General features: G+C 36.0%; 1 protein-coding gene and 1 pseudogene across 1 annotated transcript in view; both read left to right on the top strand.

Moving 5' to 3' along the window:
• WWOX (WW domain containing oxidoreductase) overlaps positions 1-18,884 on the top strand; it is a 1,192,599-nt gene that overhangs the window by 456,901 nt on the left and 716,814 nt on the right. The gene's annotated exons all lie outside the window — the stretch shown is intronic.
• LOC114045321 overlaps positions 1-18,884 on the top strand; it is a 74,747-nt pseudogene that overhangs the window by 9,522 nt on the left and 46,341 nt on the right.

Below are 18,884 nucleotides of genomic sequence, written 5' to 3'. Positions count from 1 at the left end.
ATATATTTCTATGTGGGAAGGACTAAAGGAAGACTTAGTACAGGACACCTGAAAAAGATCCATACAAGATGAAAAGAGAAGAAGATGTTGGGATCTGAATCAGCACAAGGGAGAGGGGTAGTGTTATTGGGCCATATCCACTGTGAAGGCAACTGGACTTGTTTTGATATGCTTTTGCTGAGGTGACAACGATGTTATTGATAGAAGCAGTAAAAAAAAACCATGGAATAAAATCATGTAAGGGCTTATGATACATGATCACAAGGTAAAAAGAACATGTTTGAGAATTAGTCTGAAGTACAGCACAGCTGTGTCTAAGTGTCGCATTTTTCAGAGACCAGAGCAGGATTTATCTTTAATTTCATAAGAAAAAAGTTAAGAGAAGTGTTTGTATTCTTGGAGTGGCTGCATTATAAGGAAATATAGTCCCTTGGCCATCCGCAGTGTTCTGATACTGGAGAGGATTGGAAGGATATTAAATAAATCTTTTCAATCAGAGAAGAAATGAAGAGTCCAAGGAATACCTCAGGGTTCTTAGATCCAGTAACTTAAAGTCTTTGCACTTCTATAATCAGCCTTCATTCAATGGAAATTTATTTATTGATGCTGGCAATGTAGTGAAAGGGATAACATACTAGGTTTGGAACCAGAAGACCTGGTAAAATCTTGACTCTTCCATTACTCCACATGTAAGACCTTGTGCTACACAGTGGAAAGAGGTTTCCACTGATTTTCAAGTCTGAAGACTTGGGTTCAAATTTCCCCTCTAACATTCATTCCCTTTGTGACCTTGGACAAGTAGCTTACCATCTCTGAGCCTCAGATTCTTAATTTTTGAAGTAAGGAGATTAGATTTATAGCCTTTGAGGTCCTTTTTTACTCTGGAGGTATGATCCTTTGGCCTTTGACAAGTACTTCATGTTCTTAGGTTTCAGTGTTCTCATATCTGAAATGAGGGAGTTGAATTATATGATCCCCAACCTATAATCTGAAAAGTAGCTGACATATGTACTATATTGAACTAGAGGAGATACAAAGAAAAAAGAAGACAAAGTACCTCTCATTAACTTAGAGTTGGCAGAGTTGGGGGACAAGAGGGAGGGCAGGATAATGTGAAAATTTTCCTCTAATATTTCAAAGATCTACAACTTTATAGTTGTGGATAATCTTTGCTCTAAAACATATGGGATCCCTTTAGGGCTTATTAGATGGTTTTGAGTGCTCATGGGACCAACACATTTTGTCACCTGGTGACCAACCGATCAATCAGTCATTAAGTATTTATTAAGTGCCTGCTATGTGCTAGGCACTATTCTAAGCCCTGGTAATACAAAAAGAGGCAAAAGATGGCCCTTGTCCTCAAGAAGATCACAGTCTGACAGGAGACATAACATGCAACTATGTACAAACAAACTCTGTCTCTCAACACACACCCACATACACACACACACACACACACACACACACTACGTAACATGTAATTGGCAGGGGAAGGCGCTAGAATTAAGTGTGGGGGTGGGGGTGGGGGGTAGGGATGGAGAGGAGTCTGGAAAAGCTTCCTGTTGAAGGTAGAATTTTAGCTGGGCCTTGAAGGAAGCTAGGGAAGCCAGGAGTCAGAGATGAGAAGGGAGAGCTGTAAGGTATAAGACTGGAGGGGGTGGGGGGTACATTATGAAAAGCATTGAATGCCAAACAGAGGATTTCGTATTTGGTCCTGAAGATGATTAGAAATTATTGGAATTTATTAAGGGGGATGACAGTCACTTTATAAGGTAAGTGGAGAGTGGCCTGGAGTAAGAAAAGACTTATGGCAGGCAGATCAGCCATCAGGCTGTTGTCCTATTCTAGGCATGAGGAGATGAGTACCTGCATCAGGGTATTTGCAGAATTCAAGAAGAGAAGGGGGCATTTTTGAGAGATGTGCATTGGTGAAATTGATAGGCCTTGACAACAGATTAGATCTGGGGAATGATATATAGTGAGGAATTGACGATGTTTCCTAGGTAGACAGGGAGGATGGTGGTACCCCTGATAATATAGGGAAATAATTAAGGGGTGAAGGCTTGGGGAAAAGATAAAGAGTTCTGTTTGGGACATGTTGAGTTTAAGGTGTCTTTAGGACATATAGTTTGAGATGTCAAATTGATAGTTGGAGATGTTTTAAAGGTCAGGGCTAGATAAGTGATTTTGCGAATCATCTGCATCGGGGTGATAATTGAGTCCCTGGGAGCTGATGAGAACACCAGGGGAAGTTGTACAGAAGGAGAAGATACTGAATAGCATGCACTGATAAGCATAATGTAAAGTAGAATATAAGAAGTACATTAAGGGGAATATGAAGTATGAATGAAATGAAGGAGTGATCCCTGCAAGAAGGGGATCAGAGAAAGCTTCTGGAAAGAATGGTGATGTTGGCAAGTGGGTTCCTTGTGCATACTGCAGTACAGGGGATCCCCAACAAAGATTTCTAGTCTTACACCAATGACATCAATACTGAGGCAGGAGGGGACTGAACCAAAACAAAGAGGTTAGGTTTTCTCTCTGGCTCTGCATCAACCCTGGAGTGAAATTCTAGGGAAATCGCTAAAATGAAGCTTAAATATGGTTCATATCTAGGGTCTGTCTGAAATGTAGGTAGCAGACACTCAATGCATTATTTAGGTGTTAGATACAGAAAAGCCTTTATTTCTCCACGCAGAAAGTCTTAAAGATGCATAGGTCTCAAAGGAATTCATGAACAAATGCACAAAGCATAAAATATCTCAAATAGTCCATTACTCTCATTTTACTTCCCCTCCCCCCAGATACTAATGACCTTTTGTGGGACCGATGAAGAGATATTTTGCATTCACTGCAGACTTGCGTCGTCTGAGCAACTCACAAGGTCCAGATGTCTTAGCCAGCCAGGGCATGGCTTTCTTCAGCTCTCCAGCTGCTGGTGGTGCGCACACTGGTGGTGATACTTTTTTTTTGCCCTGAGAAGTATGCTATTACAGAAATCTGTTCCTTCTGGTCAGCTGATGCCAGAATCCCATCTCCCAGACTTCAGAAGTGATTTTCTTTTATTTGAGGCTTGTGATCCCATACATGCTCACAGTGTTTATAAAGAAGTCTTGTTCTCAGATGATTAGACAGATGATTTAAAATAGCAGCTCTGAATTCTTCATTTTCTAATATGGACTTTTCCACCTCACATGATCATATTATGTTTTTAATGCCTGCAGACCCACAATTTCAAACAGAAAGACCTCAGTGGAACTAAGATACCAACCTCTTTAGTTCATATATCATTGCATTAGAAATCTCAGTAAATGACTTATTGTAGATTGGATGATGTGGGTCAGAGCACATTGAAATCAATACAAAAATAGTGAAAACCTGTCAAAGTGCTCCGTCTTATTGTTTTCAGTGAGTTCTGCTTTTTCTAATACAGAGATTTAAATCTATATGTTTAAATTTTTGTTTGTAAAATATAAACATATCTCCCAGTGTTCTTGAATCACTTGGCTAAATTTCTGTGAGCTGAGTATGTTGTACAGTGAGGCAGTCCTGGTATTGCATATTATGGTGTGTGTGTGTGTGTGTGTGTGTGTGTGTGTGTGTATGTATGTGTGTGTAAATTCCTCCACAGGTGGACTCAAGAAGTCTAGGTTCAGATTTGGTTATAACAATTATTTAGTTGTGTGACCTTAGACAAGTTATTCTACTTACAGAGCCACAATTATTTTTTAAATTTGTTAAAAAATAAAGAGAGAGAGAGTGTGAGTGGTTGGGGGGCTTTGCTCTTATACCTATTTCATGGAAAGCACTTTATAAGCCTTTAAGCACTGATTAAGTGGGTACTATTATTATTACTACTAATTGTAACAATAACATCATTATGATTTTTTATAGCAAATATGGAGGGATAAGAGAAATGCTAACTTTATGACCAAAGAGAAGGCCTGTTATATTTTTTAACCAATGTTTCTCATTGCAGTTCGCTAAAAATAGAAGCAACAGAAAATGTATAATCTATTTCCTACTAAATTAGTTGGGATTGCACAGTGAACTTTCCTCCATTATATAGCTGTATGCTTGGACTGTTGATAAGGCCCCTGGACTGTGGGCTGGGAAACCTTGAGTATGTCACTAACTCAGTTTACTTTGGGCAAAACACATCAACTGAAGTCATGTTTTCCTTGTATGTAAAATGAGAGGGGCTCTGTTTCTTCACTATTTTATTGGTTCTGTAATATCTAAGTGAGAGCTACTCACTGCATCATTTGGAATGAGGGTTCTCTGAGTTTAAGGAATTTAAATATGAGGTCCTTGATCAGTTCCTACATATTATAATTATATAACATAGTGACAAAAGCCTCTTGAAAAGACTGACTTAACAGTAACCCTGTAAAAAAGGAAAGCTATGGGCCTGATTTACATGACGAAAGGAGATTTATTAAAGGCTATTTGTTATAGTGACTGACAGAAGTGAGATGCTGAGGTCTGGAAATCAGCTTCCACACTGAGGTGATATTGTGGCAGATCCTGATTGTGTTGGTGAGTCAGATCCAAAGGCTTCCCAGCTTTCTTTTATTATATGGGAATCCAGTCTCTGATACTTGTTAGAGGTGTTCCCTCATTTGGGGAAGGTTCTAGGATGGTCAGTCAAGGAGCAAGGTGCTATATGCTACCTTGGCTTGTAGATCTACATTTTGGGATCTTTGGATGCAGTAATTGGTTCAGAAAGATGAGAGTGTGGGAGTCAGTAAGTCAATCAGTCAACAAACATTAATTTTATTAACTGTGTGTCATGGTACTGTGCTGAGTGTTGAGGATATATACAGGTATAATGGGGCTTTGGCACATGCCAGGATCACCTGAAAAGGAGGCATATACATGAGGGACCTACTTTTGGGGGAAAAAAAACCCAGCTCCTTTGTTGTTATATTACATGGATTAAGGGCATATGATGTGAGAGATTAGAAAGATGGAAAAGGGACAGGTTGTGAAGAATTTTGAATGCCCCTAAATGTGAACTTTATGAACATAGTTCCAAATTGCTTTCTAGCGGGGGTTAGACCAATTCACAGCTCCACCGACAGTGTACTAGCATACCTGTTTCCCCATAGTACTTCTAACATTTGTCATTTTCCTCTTTTGTTATCTTTGCCAATTTGATATGTCAGAGATATCAGATTGCTATATCAATATGATTGATTGATTGTGAGGTAGAACCTCAAAGTTGCATTAATTTGTATTTCTGTAATTATTAGTGATTTTGAACATTTTTTCATGATTTTAAATGGCTTAGATTTCTTTGAAAAATACCTGTTCAGCTGTTTTCAGAAGAAATCAACACTATCTATAATCATAAATAATGTTCTCAATCACTATTGATTAGAGAAATATACATTAAAACAACTCTGAAATACTACCCCACACCTATCAGATTGACTAATATGACAAAAAGGGAAAATGACAAATGTTGGAGGGGATGTGGGAAAATTGCCACTCTAATACGCTGTTGGTAAAGTTGTAAAGTGATCCAACCATTCTGGAGTACAAGTTGAAACTATGCCTAAAGGACTATAAAACTGTACATACCTTCTGATCCAGCAATAACACTACTAGGTCTGTATCCCAAAGATATCAAAGAAAAGGTAAAATGACCTATTTTTGCAAAAATATTTATAACACCTCTTTTTTTGTGATTGCAAAGAATTGGAAATTGAGGGAATGCTCATCTGTTGGGGAATGGTTGAACAGGTTGTGGTATAATACTGTGAAGGAATACTATTGTGTTATATGAAATAAAGAACAGGATGGTTTGAGAAAATTATGGGAAGATTTATATGAACTGATGCAAAGTAAAGTGAGCAGAACCAGTAGAACATTGTACTCAGTAATGGCAATATTGTATGATGATCAACTGTGAATGACTTAGATATTCTCAGCAATACAATGATCTAAGATAGTTCCAAATGACTTATGATAAAAAATGCTGTCCACCTCCAGAGAAAGAACTAATGGAGTCTGAGTGCAGATCAAAGCATGCTTTTTTTTTTTTACTTTATTTTTCTTGGTTTTCTTTTCTATTTGGTCTATAGTTTTTTGTTTGTTTGGAGCAAAAGGGTTACTATGGAAATTTTTTTGTATGAATGCACATGTGTAAGCTATATCAAATTGCTTGTCTTCTCAAGGAGGGGGTAGGGAAGGGAGGGAATTTGGAACTCAAAATTAAAAAAAAGAATGTTAAAATTGTTTTACATGAAATTGATAAAAATTAAAATAATTTTTTAAAAAGAAAAATGCTTGTTCATAACCTTAGACCTTTTATCAATTGGGGAATGACCCTCAATCTTATCATTTGAATTAATTCCTAACATATCTTGGCAATGATAATGTTGTCATAGAAACTTAATGTAAAGATTTTTCTAATTTCCTTTCTAATTTTTTGCTTATTTGTTGTGCTAAAATGTGTGTGGGTACATATATACATACATACACATATACATGGAGAGAGAATCAAAATTATCCTTTTTACCTTGTATTATTCTCTCTATCATTTCTTTAGTCTTGAACTCTTCTCCTATTAGTATATCTACAGGTAACTTCTTCTTCCTCTAATTTGCTTATGAGGTGATCTTTTATAGGTAGGTCATGTACCCTTTTGGACATTTTCTTGCTTATGGGAGCTGTTCATCTAAACATCATTTTTGCCAGGCTGCTGCAGTTTTCCTAGCAGCTTTTGTCATGTAGTGAGCTCTTGATTCAGCAATGGGGTCATTGGTTTTTATCAAACACTATTCTCCTGTGTTTGTTTACTTCTATATGTTGTGTTCCTAATCTGTTCTACTGATGGTTCCTATTTTTTACCTGTGCCAAAGTCTTTGTAGTACAGTTTAAAGTCTGTTACCTTCTTACATTTTCCCCATTTTAATTTTGTTACTTTATATGAGTTACATTATTTTTTCATCTTTATAAAATGTTCTTTTGGGACTTTAAATGGTATAGAACAGAAAAGGCAAATTAACTTAGATGATATTGTCATTCCTATTATATTGGCTCGACCTATTCATGAGCAGTTAGTCTCTTTAAATTTTAAATCTATGATCCTAGGTATAGGCCAATCCACTTTTGGATACCTCTTATTATTAAGGTACTCCTCATTTTAAACTTAAATCCCTCTCAGCACAACTTTAATCATTTGTTTCTATTTCTTTCTTCTTGGCTTAAGGGCAAAAAGTGTTATGGACAGCCACTAAAAATTAAGGGCAGCTTTCAGCCATGATGAAGAATTGTGCAATAGGATGTTTATGGAAACAAGAGAACTAAATAATTTTTAATATCTTTGCTAACTGACATTCTGTGTCACATTTCAGCTTTCACTTATTTTATTCTAAGTACTTTACTGTCCCTGAAATTTTGTGTTCTCAGGTCCCTTTCATCTCTAGCATTATGTTTTGTTTCATTTAACTGTCATCATCGTCTATATTGTTGAAAGATGTAACATGGGCTCAGTTTTTTCTCTTATGCTTGAAAGTTGCCCTCTATACTTCCTGCTAAGCTTGATTTGAGAAAGGACTACCTTAATTGCTTTTGCAGTTTCCTAATGTGGTGACTGGATATACATTGAGAATTTCTCAATTCTTTGGAAACTTTAGTATTTGGCACTTCCTCAAGGATATCTGCAAGCTCCCCTTACAAGCATCCAGTCTCTTAAGACATGAAAATATTGTTACTATGTGCTAATAAATGTGCTGGGCACTGAATAGTCAAATAAAAAAAACAAAGGCAGTCCCTGCTCTCAGGGAACTTATATTTCAATGGCAAAAACAGCAAACAGTGGAGTGATGGCCAAGAAGGAGCACTTTGGTCAGGAACATTGTAGAGATGATGAGTTGGGCCATAATAGAGTATATTGATAGTGTCTTCATCAGTAAAATGAGGAATGGAGGTGGACAATTAACATTGTGGTATAGTAGGTAAATCTATAAATTATCAAAGCATTTCTAAATCAGAATTGGAAGACTTTAAGATCTATTCAACTTTTTTTATCGTGTTTCATATGCAGCTGCTATTTTAAATGATATTCATTAAATGATATGAATTCGAAGGGTCATCAGGGACACTGGGGCTAATATGAGAAGTAAACTTTAAGTAACACTACTTTCTTTCCAGAACTTCACATATTAGCCAGATTCACTCTAATCCTGTCCTCATCTGTTTCCAGTCATTTACACATAACTATTTCTATACTTTGAATTTCTTCCACTTCTCCACATTGTTGGAATCTTCCTCCACATCTCCACATTGTTGGAATCCTTCTTTGTTTTCAGGGCCCAGTTCAGGTATTATTGTCTCCATGAAGCATTCCACGAACTATCAGCTAAAAGGAGTCCTTCCCTCAAATATCCAAACCCATCTATTTGACCTCACGTGAACATAATCACGTGCTAATGTGCATTATAAGTATTTGTGTATATATCGGTCCTTTCTGCATTTCCCACCCTTCCTCCACCCTTCTGTAGGTAAGATTATAAATTCTTCAAGGATTTTCCCTCTCTCTTTTTTCCCCTCATGCTTTTCCCTTGAACTATGCAAAGTGGTACTTTAAAAAGTATTTGATGAATTTAATTGTATTGAATTGATAGCAGTTTCTGGTAGTAGAAAAATCACATCCTGGTTCTTTTGCCGTATGATATGTTTTTGATGCCAGAATATCATATCAGGAACAGAACTTTAAAATTATCTAGTCCACCTCCATTCCTCATTTTACTGATGAAGACACTATCAATATACTCTATTATGGCCCAACTCATCATCTCTACAATGTTCCTGACCAAAGTGCTCCTTCTTGGCCATCACTCCACTGTTTGCTGTTTTTGCCATTGAAATATAAGTTCCCTGAGAGCAGAGACTGCCTTTGTTTTTTTTATTTGAATATTCAGTGCCTAGCACATTTATTAGCACATAGTAAATGCTTAATAAATCATTCTTTTCTTTCGTTCATTCATTAAAAGAACGAAAATGACCCATCTAATATGTTTTAAAGCCACATATTATCTCTATTAGCCTACTTTGCCGCCCCCTCCCCCCCAAGTTAAAAAAATAAAAAGACGTTCATGATGCTCAGGGAAGGTTCTAAATAGTCTTCTCTCCATTCAGTGTTTGGTAATTTTCTTCTTTGCTATTTGTCGCTAATCATAATGATACCTATGGGGTTGCCTGTGTTGTTCTTCATAGAAACTCTTTTATTCAGCATTGTATGGATGAAGTTGATAGAAATTTGTTGTCTTTGAGCCTCAAAAGCAAATGTGTGAGATGTTTGCCTTCTTTCTTCAATTTTCTTTTCGAAATGAAATACCTGAAGCATGCCTTCAGAATAGTTGTGATAAGTTTTGAAGATTTACTTATATCACCTTTGCTGAAATTCCTTTGTGATAATTGATTAGAGGAGGTTTTCTAAACACTTGATTGACAACAGTCCTGAATGCCTTGTACTACTGGGGCTGTATCAACTTATATTTTAGCATTTTTGTAGGTCAAACAAACCCCATCTATTTTAGATTTAAATGAGGCTAGTGCACCAAAATGAATTTAGGTCATGCCATGCAATCTATTTTTTTTCCATCAGTGTTAACAAAATACTCCTATCATAGTGTGGGCTATAAATGATTGGCCACCATGTTTAAAATGAATCTGAAAAGAGTGCCAAGGATGATAGGAATCTATAGTGTGGTCAAAACTATAGAGACAACATTCTCAGCTGATCATTTCTGGGCCATGCTATTGATCAGTTATGTGTTTGCCTGGGTTATTAATAATGTATACCTTGAAAAAATCTATGTGCATTATGGTCTTTGATCTTGTCATGAATTTCAAAGCCAAGATTGCATTTTCTTTCTCCCCTTTCTTTTAAAATAATTTCCACAGCTAGAATGGAAGATCATTTTACAACTTTTTTTTTTGTATTCAGTAGAAGAACTTCTAACTGACACCCATCCATGTTAATGAGGTCTGTACATTAATACGGCTTTAAAAGAAAGCATTCCAAACTAATACAAGGCTTTTACTGTATGCTGCAGGTGAAGAATATTTGAATACAAGACTTACCCATCGAATAGATTAAAACAGAAATTAAAGACTTTAGACTAAGAAGAGATCAAAGGCTCTCTTTTCATTGTTCCTTTATTGTTTATTGACTTCAAAAAGACTTTTTAGTTGAAACTGACTTTAATGTCTCTTGAATGCTCTTTTGTAAAGTGACTTTGAAAACTCACGGATAATGTCTTCATTAAGTAGAGAAAAATCTTCAGGAAAATACAACTGTAACTTGGCTTTCATTAGAGCAGAAAGAGATAAAGCTTTTCTTAATTAATGTCTAGTTTTCTTCAGTTTGGAATTCTAAGAAAAAAAAAGAGTTGTTGAAATTAGTACTGATAAGAAGCTTGAAGTAGACACTATATCCCTGAATCCCTATTTTCTGTTGACATTGGGAAGTTTGAACTTTTCAACTGCATCTATAACCAAGTGTTCTTGTATATAGTATTTTTTTTTTCTTTTAGGAAAATGCCCACAAATTCATCAGACTTCATCATATTTAGCTTAGAGAAGTTGATAATTTGATGGGGGAGGTTAAAGGATTGTTGTCTTCCAGTTTTCAAAGGATTAGTATTTGGAAGAAGAGTTAGTTTTGTTCTTCTTGGTCCAAAGGACAAATTTAGAAACACTGAGGGGATCCCAGAGAGGCAAGTTTCAGATAGAAATAAGAAGAAAACTCCCTCACCACTGGAATTGTTTAGAAGTCATATGGGCTATTTTAGTTCATAGTGGATTTTTCTTCTCTGAAGAGCTTTCAAAGGAGTTTGATAGCTTACTGGTTGGGAATGCTATAAAGGAGTTTCTTGCTCAGGTTGTTGATGAGCTATCAGTTACCCACTGATATCTTTTCCCTCTCTGAGATTCTTTGACAATTTGTTATATCTGTTTTTGTTATTTAAGCTCAAATATCCATCTCCCCATTTGATATCTAATGTTTTTACATTTTTTTTTTCTGCTACTCTGAACTAGAAGGGCGAGGATTTGGAGTCAGAAGATTTGTGTTCCAATCTTAGCCCTCTTGCTACCTAACTGACATTGGACAAGTTCATTTGAGCTTTCTGGGCCTTATTCTCCTTGTCTGTAAATGAAAGGGTTAGACTTGATAACCTCTAAATTCCTTTTCAGTTCTGTGTCTATGATCCTATGTCCTAATGAACCATGAGATATATTTCGTAGTATTGCTCCTGTGATATCTGCTACACACTAGCTAAACTGTTCTGCTTGCTAATATTCATGCCCAACATTCCTTCCTTAGCCTTCATACCTTTACACAGGCAGGTGTCACTCATGCCTAGAGTACTCTCTCCACTACTTGACTTCTTGGAATACCTTGTTCTTTATAAGGCTCAACTGAAATCCTGATACCTGTAGGAGGCCTTTCCTGAACTTTCCAGGTGTCACTACTTCTTCCACCCTAAAAATTATTTTCTATTTCATTTCTCTGTTCTGTTTTTCCTTATCTGTGTAGATATCATTTACCCTGTGTAGAATATAAGCATCTTGAGGCTTGGGCCTTTTTTCTCTTTTATCTAAGCGTCCACTGAGAATCACATGGTACCTGAAACATAGTAAACACTTCATAATTGCTTGTTAAATTGAAATGAATTTAAATGTAAATAACTCACATTTGAAATGTCACAAAGATAATATCATTTACTGTGACCCCTTAGAGACATTCATTTCTTTTATTACTATAGGTAATTGAACTTCTAAACTACTTACCAGTACAATACCTGTAAGAGTACTTAAGGATTCCTGCAATTAAGATGTTCAATTTCATTTCTCAGTATCTAGAAATAGAAAAACAAGTCAAATTCAACAGAAGGCAGTTTTGTAAAGCTGAACATTTAAAGACACAAAGGCTGCCCCTAGTAGCAAAACAGTAAGTGGCTAGCCACAAAGAGGAATTCAAAACTGATTAAATCCTCCTCTGCTGGTGAAATGACAGGGCTTCTTGATGCAAAGTGATGAGAGTGCTTGAAGTCCTCTATTTACTATCAAGCTAGACTTTCCATGGAAGTATGCTAGAGAGTGTACAGAAGGGTTTTTGAGAAATCTTTTCTATTTAAGAGATGCTAATAATACCTCACACTTTAAAAAATAAACCTCGCTGCCGCAATCTCTACAAAGCCTTCATAGATACACATGTCCTTCTTTATTATAATTCAATAACGTTTTGGCAAGCTTAATCAGGAAATGACTGCAAGGACTGGCTTCTTGTGGGGACAAAGGGATGAGAAAGTAACAATTCAGATGACTTCTTATGATAATTATAGTCATTCTATTTGACATATACCAAACAGATCTAAGGGTAAGCCCAAATCTATTGGTAATGATAATAATAATTGGCATTTCTGTATCTTTTTAGAGCTTGCAAAGAACCTTCTAGGTATTGTATTTACCCCTCTGGTTTCCAGTCACTAGACTGAAAGGGTAGATTCTACACATTTATTATCTCATTTGATCTTTACTACAGTAATCTCAGAAATTCATATTATATCTGCTAAGGAAAATTATAATTCTCACCTGTGTAATACTTTATGGTTTATGAAACACATTCCAGCAATGTAGATAGAACAAGTATTTTTTTTTATACATCCCTATTTTACAAAGAACCTAAGTTTGTCCTAACAAACTGTCCTATCATGTAGGCTATATAAGTATTTTATCCTTGTTTTATAGATTGAGATTCAGACCAAGTGACTTGCTTAGGGTCAGGCAGCTAGTGAGCCCAAAGTAAATAGTTATGTTTCAGTTATACTGATTCTTTAAAAAAAAAAAAAGTTGGATGCAAATTACACTTGTGTAAATTGAATTGCATTTTCTACTATCTTTTAGAGTGTGTTCCAAAAGTCTTGGTGCAGTTTTAAGCTTTATCAGAATAAAATTGCACTAAGACTTTTGAGATACCCTCTGTTTTCCAAGATGAAATTATCACTATGTTTTGGTCTTTATTTTCCTGTTTTTTTCTAATGTTTTAGTTTCTAATAATTTAGTTTCAAACACCCTCCTCGACACAGAGAGAGATGTTATTAAAGATCTCTAAATAAATAATCAAGTAGATCAGAGAGCACAATACCAATAGGGAATCAGAAATAAAATATTTTTAAAAGGAAGAATCCTTTTCAATTGAAAGTAATCATAATAAAATATTTTATTTTTCTGTAGTTCTTTAAAATTGCTTTCCTCACAAAATCCTGTGAGGGCACTACTGAAAGCATTACCCCCACCTTTTAATCAATGACGAAATTGAAGCTCAGAATGGATGAAGGATTTGCCCAGGGTCACATGGTGAGGATGTAAGTACCAGAGCCAACACATGGCCTCAGCTCTCCCTGACTCCACAGCTAATAATCCTTCTATTATCCCATACTGTCTCTTAATTATCTTACATGTCATAAAACAAACAAATATTTAAACAAATATTTGGTACCAGTTGGACAAAATGGTTATGTAAGTAGTAAAATTTTTCTTGTACTGTCTCCTGCTGTTAATGTCAAATTCTCAAGTAATGAGTACAGTAACTTCATAAACCATTTGTTCTTATAATTAATGAACATTATGTCTCCAGTTACTGCATTCGAGGTAACCAGATACAAAGTCATTGTAGTCCTTTAAATAATGGAAAAGTTTGTAGCCTTGATAAATAACTCAGTGGGGTACATTAGAGAAATGTGAGAATATGTTAGTTGAAGTTAAGCATCATTGTTATTCTTGTTGTAGCCCTTCAGAATACCTGAAACTCATTTATCTTGTTATATTAATTCATGTAACAAACGTCCATTAAATATTTACTATGCTACTTTTGGGGGGATTTCAAAATAAGTAACACATGGTCATCTCCATGAGGAATTTGTAGGTTAATAGGGGGTCATAACAGACATAAACAAATATAAATTATAGTACATTAGACCCAAAGATAATTTTAAAATACTATTAGATCTAAGGAGGGAGATGTACTCACAAATAGGGAGATCAAGGAAGACTTTATGGAGCAAATGGCATTTTTATTGGGTCTAAAGGGTGAGTATGAAGTCAACATGTAAGTAATATTCAGGGGGTGGAGAAGAAGGGTAAGAAGATTACAAATTTTAGGACATGGTCCAAGGAAGATGAGTAACATAGGTTTCCTGAAATAGAATAAACAAGGAAAAATAGTTTAGAATAAGTTTGGTCTCATACTTATTAATAAAAGATATACAATGTGAAATAAATATTGTGAAGGCATTTTGTTATTTTGAAGAAAATAGTGACATTGCATAATTAGGCAATATTTTTACAGTATAGACCATGTGGTACTATTTTACCCAATTATCAAGTGAAGATTGGGATGTAGGTAAAGAAAAGTCAGGTCTGAGCCAAGATAATGGGGAAAAGGATGGATTCAAGGAGCTAGCCAGATTATGATTTAGCAGATGGACTTGCCCTACTATGAAGAAAATGTAAAGAAAAATTTGAGAGGGTGAAGAGCAAAAGTCCTTACTTGCTTTGATTCCCTAAGTTTTTTTCCTGTTGCCACCAAATCTCAAACCTGAATTTTCCTAAACCACCCCTAATTTTCACCTGTTATAATATCTGGTAAATATTATTAGCACCTCTTCACACTAGGAATAGAAGATTTATGAATAATACCACACAACTGCCAGGTAGCTGCACAGGTAGCCTTTTGAGTTAGTCTATCAATATGTGTATCTTGGAAAGGCAACTCAAGATTTCCATTGAGTTGGACCCAGAAATGAGTAGGAGAGATCGTGTTAGATCATACTTGGGAAATTGTGTTCTGTTCTTGTGATTCTAAGTTGATTATTGTCAAAAAAAGTAATTTCTCTTTAATACCTTTATTTTCTCATGAGTGTTCTAGGTTTGTGAATCATGAAATACAAAATTTGAGAAATATAATGGTCAATCATCCAAAAGGCAGTGAAAATATGCAGGGTTGAAATAAAGAGGTTGATAAAAGTTACCAGTGATGTATTATTACATTTGAGGATTAGCATATAAGAAATTAACTGTATTTATAATAAGAAGAGGATATGGATACCACTTAACAAGAACAAAACATGAGATGGACAGTCTGATAGTACCCTGATATACCAAATAAAAATCTCTAGAATGTGAATGGATCCTTTCTTTCTCCCTAAATCTGATCCTCCTCCTAACCTTTCTCTTTCTGTTGGGGTGCCCACATCTAGCCCATCACTAAGGTCTATAACTTTGAGAATATGCTCAATTCTTCACTTTTTCCTCTTCCTTCATATCTTACGTCTTGTTAATTTACCTCCCACAAAATGATTCCTATCTGTCCAACTCTTTCCACTCACACTGTAGTCACTGTGTTTCAGGCTTGCATCAGGTCTCAGCTAGAATACTAGAATAGCCTCCTAATTAATATTCTTACTTTAGGTCTTCCCTTTCTCCAATTCATCCTTCAAAGAATTTCCCTGTCTTCCTAAGATGCATTTCTGACCACATTGCTTTCCAACTTAAAAACCTTTGATAGTTTCCCATCATAATTAGGACAGAATACAAACTCCTTAGCCTGACATATAAGGCATTCTCTTCACTGGCTTCCACGTTATTTTTCAGCCTTATTTCATATTACTCCATTTCATGAATTCTGTGATCTGAACAAGTTAGGTTGATTTCCATTCTTGTTGCCTGAACTTGATTCTCCATCTCTGCTATTCATGCTTTTGCATAGACTCTTCTCTATGCCTATAATGTATGCCCACTGGAAAAGGAAATGGCAGATGACTCTAATATTTTTGCCAAGAAAACCCCATGGACAGTATGAAAATGAAAATGAAAATGAAAAAAGATATGACCCCAGAAGATGAGCCACTCAAGTCGGCAGGTTTCCAGTATGTTACCTTGGAAGGAATAAAGAGGTTGCTAAACATTACCAAGAGGAGAATAACTACAAGTAGCTCTGGTTCTTGTGTTTGTCCTTTGTTCTTGAAGAGGACCATGACATCAGGGAGATGATGACATGACTTGTAATTGACTTTGTTTTGAGTGAGTGAGAGCTGTGCAAGGTCACCAGCCTCACTTTCTCCTCCAGAGCCATCTGGGTCCAGTGGCCAGATATTTATCAGGATGACTGGAGACAGCTCCAGCTCTGGTGATGAAGTGATGAAAGGAAAGCCTGATGCTGTAAAGATCAGTATTGCATAGGAATCTGGAATGTAAGGGCTATGAATCAAGGTAAGTTGGATGTGATCAAACAGTGAATGGAAAGTTTAAACATTGACATCTTGGGTGTCAGTGAACTTAAATGAACAGGAATGGGTGAATTTAATTCAAGTGATCATTAGGTACACTAGTGTGGGCAAGAATCCATTACAAGAAACAATGCCGTAAAAGAAAGTAGCTCTCATAGTCAATAAAAGGGTTAGAAAAGCAGTACTGGGGTATAATCTCAACAATTATGAAGTGATTTCTGTTCGAATCCAAGGAAAACCATTCAACTTCACAGTAATACAATTCTGTGCTCCAACCACTAGTACCAAAGAGGCCAAAATTGCTCAGTTCAATGAAAAACTACAACATCTTCTGGAAATAACACTAAAAAAAGACATTATATTCATCATAGGGGATTGGAATGCTAAAGTAGGAAATCAAGAGATAACTGGAATAACAGGAAAGTTTGGCCTTAGAGTACAAAATGAAACAGAGAAAAGACTAATAGAGTTTTGTCAAGATAACTAGCTGGTCATAGCCAACACACTTTTTCAACAACCCAAAAGGTGACTCTACATAGGGACATCATCAGATGGTCAGTATAGAAATTGGATTGATTATATTCTTTGCAACCAAAGGTGGAGAAGCTCTGTTCTGGAGTCAGACCTGGAGCTGGCAATGGCTCAGATCGTGAGTTTCTTATTGCAAAATTTAGACTTAAATTGAAGAAAGTAGGGAAAGCATCAGACTGTATAGGTATGACCCAAATAACAACCCATATGAATATGTAGTGGAGATGATGAGTAGATTTAAGGGATTAGATCTGGTAAATAGAGTGCCTGAAGACAGAAGTTTGCAATATTGTAAAGGATGTAGCAATCCCAAAGAAAGAGAAGAGCAAAAAAGCAAAATGGCTGTCTAATGAGGCTTTACAATAACTGAGGAAAGAAGGAAAGCAAAAGGTGAAGGATAAAGGAAAGGATATATTCAGCCGAATGAAAAATTCCAGAGAATAGCAAGGTTTTCTTAAATGAGCAATGCAAAGAAATTGAAGAAAACAATAGAATGGGAAAGACGAGATCTCTTCAAGAAAATCAGAGATATCAAGGAAATGTTTCATGCAAAAATGAGCATGATGAAAGACAAAGATGGTAGGGATTTAACAGAAGTAGAAGAGATTAAGAAAAGGTGACAAGAATATACAGAAGAACTATACAAGAAAGATCTTATATATCATCACTGATAGCCGCAACGGTGCTGTTACTGATCTAAAGCCATATATCCTGGAGAATGGAGTCAAGTGGACCTTAGGAAGCATAGCTAACAAGAAGCCTAGTGGAGGTGACACAATTCCAGGTGAGTTATTTAAATAATAAAAACATGATGCTGTTAAAGTGTTATACTCAATATACCAGCAAATTTGAAAAATTCAACAGTGGCCACTGGATTAGAAAAGATCAGTTTATGCCCCAAACCCAAAGAAAGGCAATGCCAAGGAATGTTCAAATTACTGAACAATTGAGTTCATTTCACACTTCAGCAAGGTTGTGCTTAAGATTATGCAAGCTAGACTTCAGCAGTATGTAAATTGAGAATTACTGGAAAAGCAGGCTGGTATTTGAACAGGCAGAGGAACTTGAGACCAAATTGCCAAAATTCACTGGATTCTGGAGAAAGCTAAGGAGTTTCAGAAAAACATCTACTTCTCTTTTATTGATTATACGAAAGATTTTGGCTGTGTGGATCACAACAAAATGTGGCAAGTACTCAAAGAGATGGGAATAATAGATCATCCTACTTGTATCCCAAGGAACCTGTGTGTAGGCCAAGAAACAACATTTAGAACTGAACATGAAACAACTGATTGGTTTGAGATTGGGAAAGGAGTATGATAAGGCTATATATGTCGCCTTATTTATTTAATTTATATGCCAACTACATCATGTGAAATGCTAGTCTGGAATTAAGGTTGACTGGAGAAATTCCAACAATCTCATCTATGCAAATAATACCACTCTGATGGCAGAATGGGAAGAAGAATTAAGAATCCTCTTGATGGGGGTGAAAAAAGAGAATGTAAAAGCTGGTTTGAAGCTTAACATTAAAAAAAATTAAAACTAAGATCATGGTAACTGATCCCATCACTTTCTGGCAAATAGAGGGAGAATAAATGGAAGCAGTGTCAGATTTTGTATTCTTGGGCTCAAAGATCACTGCAGACATTAACTATAGCCATGAAATTAAAAGATACTTGTTCCTTGGAAGGAAAGCCATGGCAAATCTGGATAGCATGCTAAAAAGCAGATATCTTGCTGACAAAGGTCTGTTTAGTTAAAGCTTCAGTTATTCCAGTAATAATGTGTGGCTGTGAGAGTTGAACTAAAAGGAAAGCTGAGCTCCACAGAATCAACACTTTTGAGTTGTGGTGCTGGAGAAGACTTTTGAGAGTCCTTTGGACAGCTAGGAGATCAAGTCAGTCAACAGTTAAATAAATCAATTCAGACTATTCACTGGAAGGGCAAATTCTGAAGCTGAAGCTTAAATTCTTTGGCCTTATAGTGAGAAGATAGGACTCATTGGAAAAAACCCTGATGTTGGGAAAGATTGAAGGCAGAAGG

The sequence above is a fragment of the Vombatus ursinus genome, unplaced genomic scaffold, assembly GCF_900497805.2.
Source record: "Vombatus ursinus unplaced genomic scaffold, bare-nosed wombat genome assembly UNPS02014778.1, whole genome shotgun sequence".
NCBI classification, from domain to species: Eukaryota; Metazoa; Chordata; class Mammalia; order Diprotodontia; family Vombatidae; genus Vombatus; species Vombatus ursinus.
Note: the sequence above shows the minus strand (reverse complement) of the source record. Positions and strands in the feature narration are given on the sequence as shown.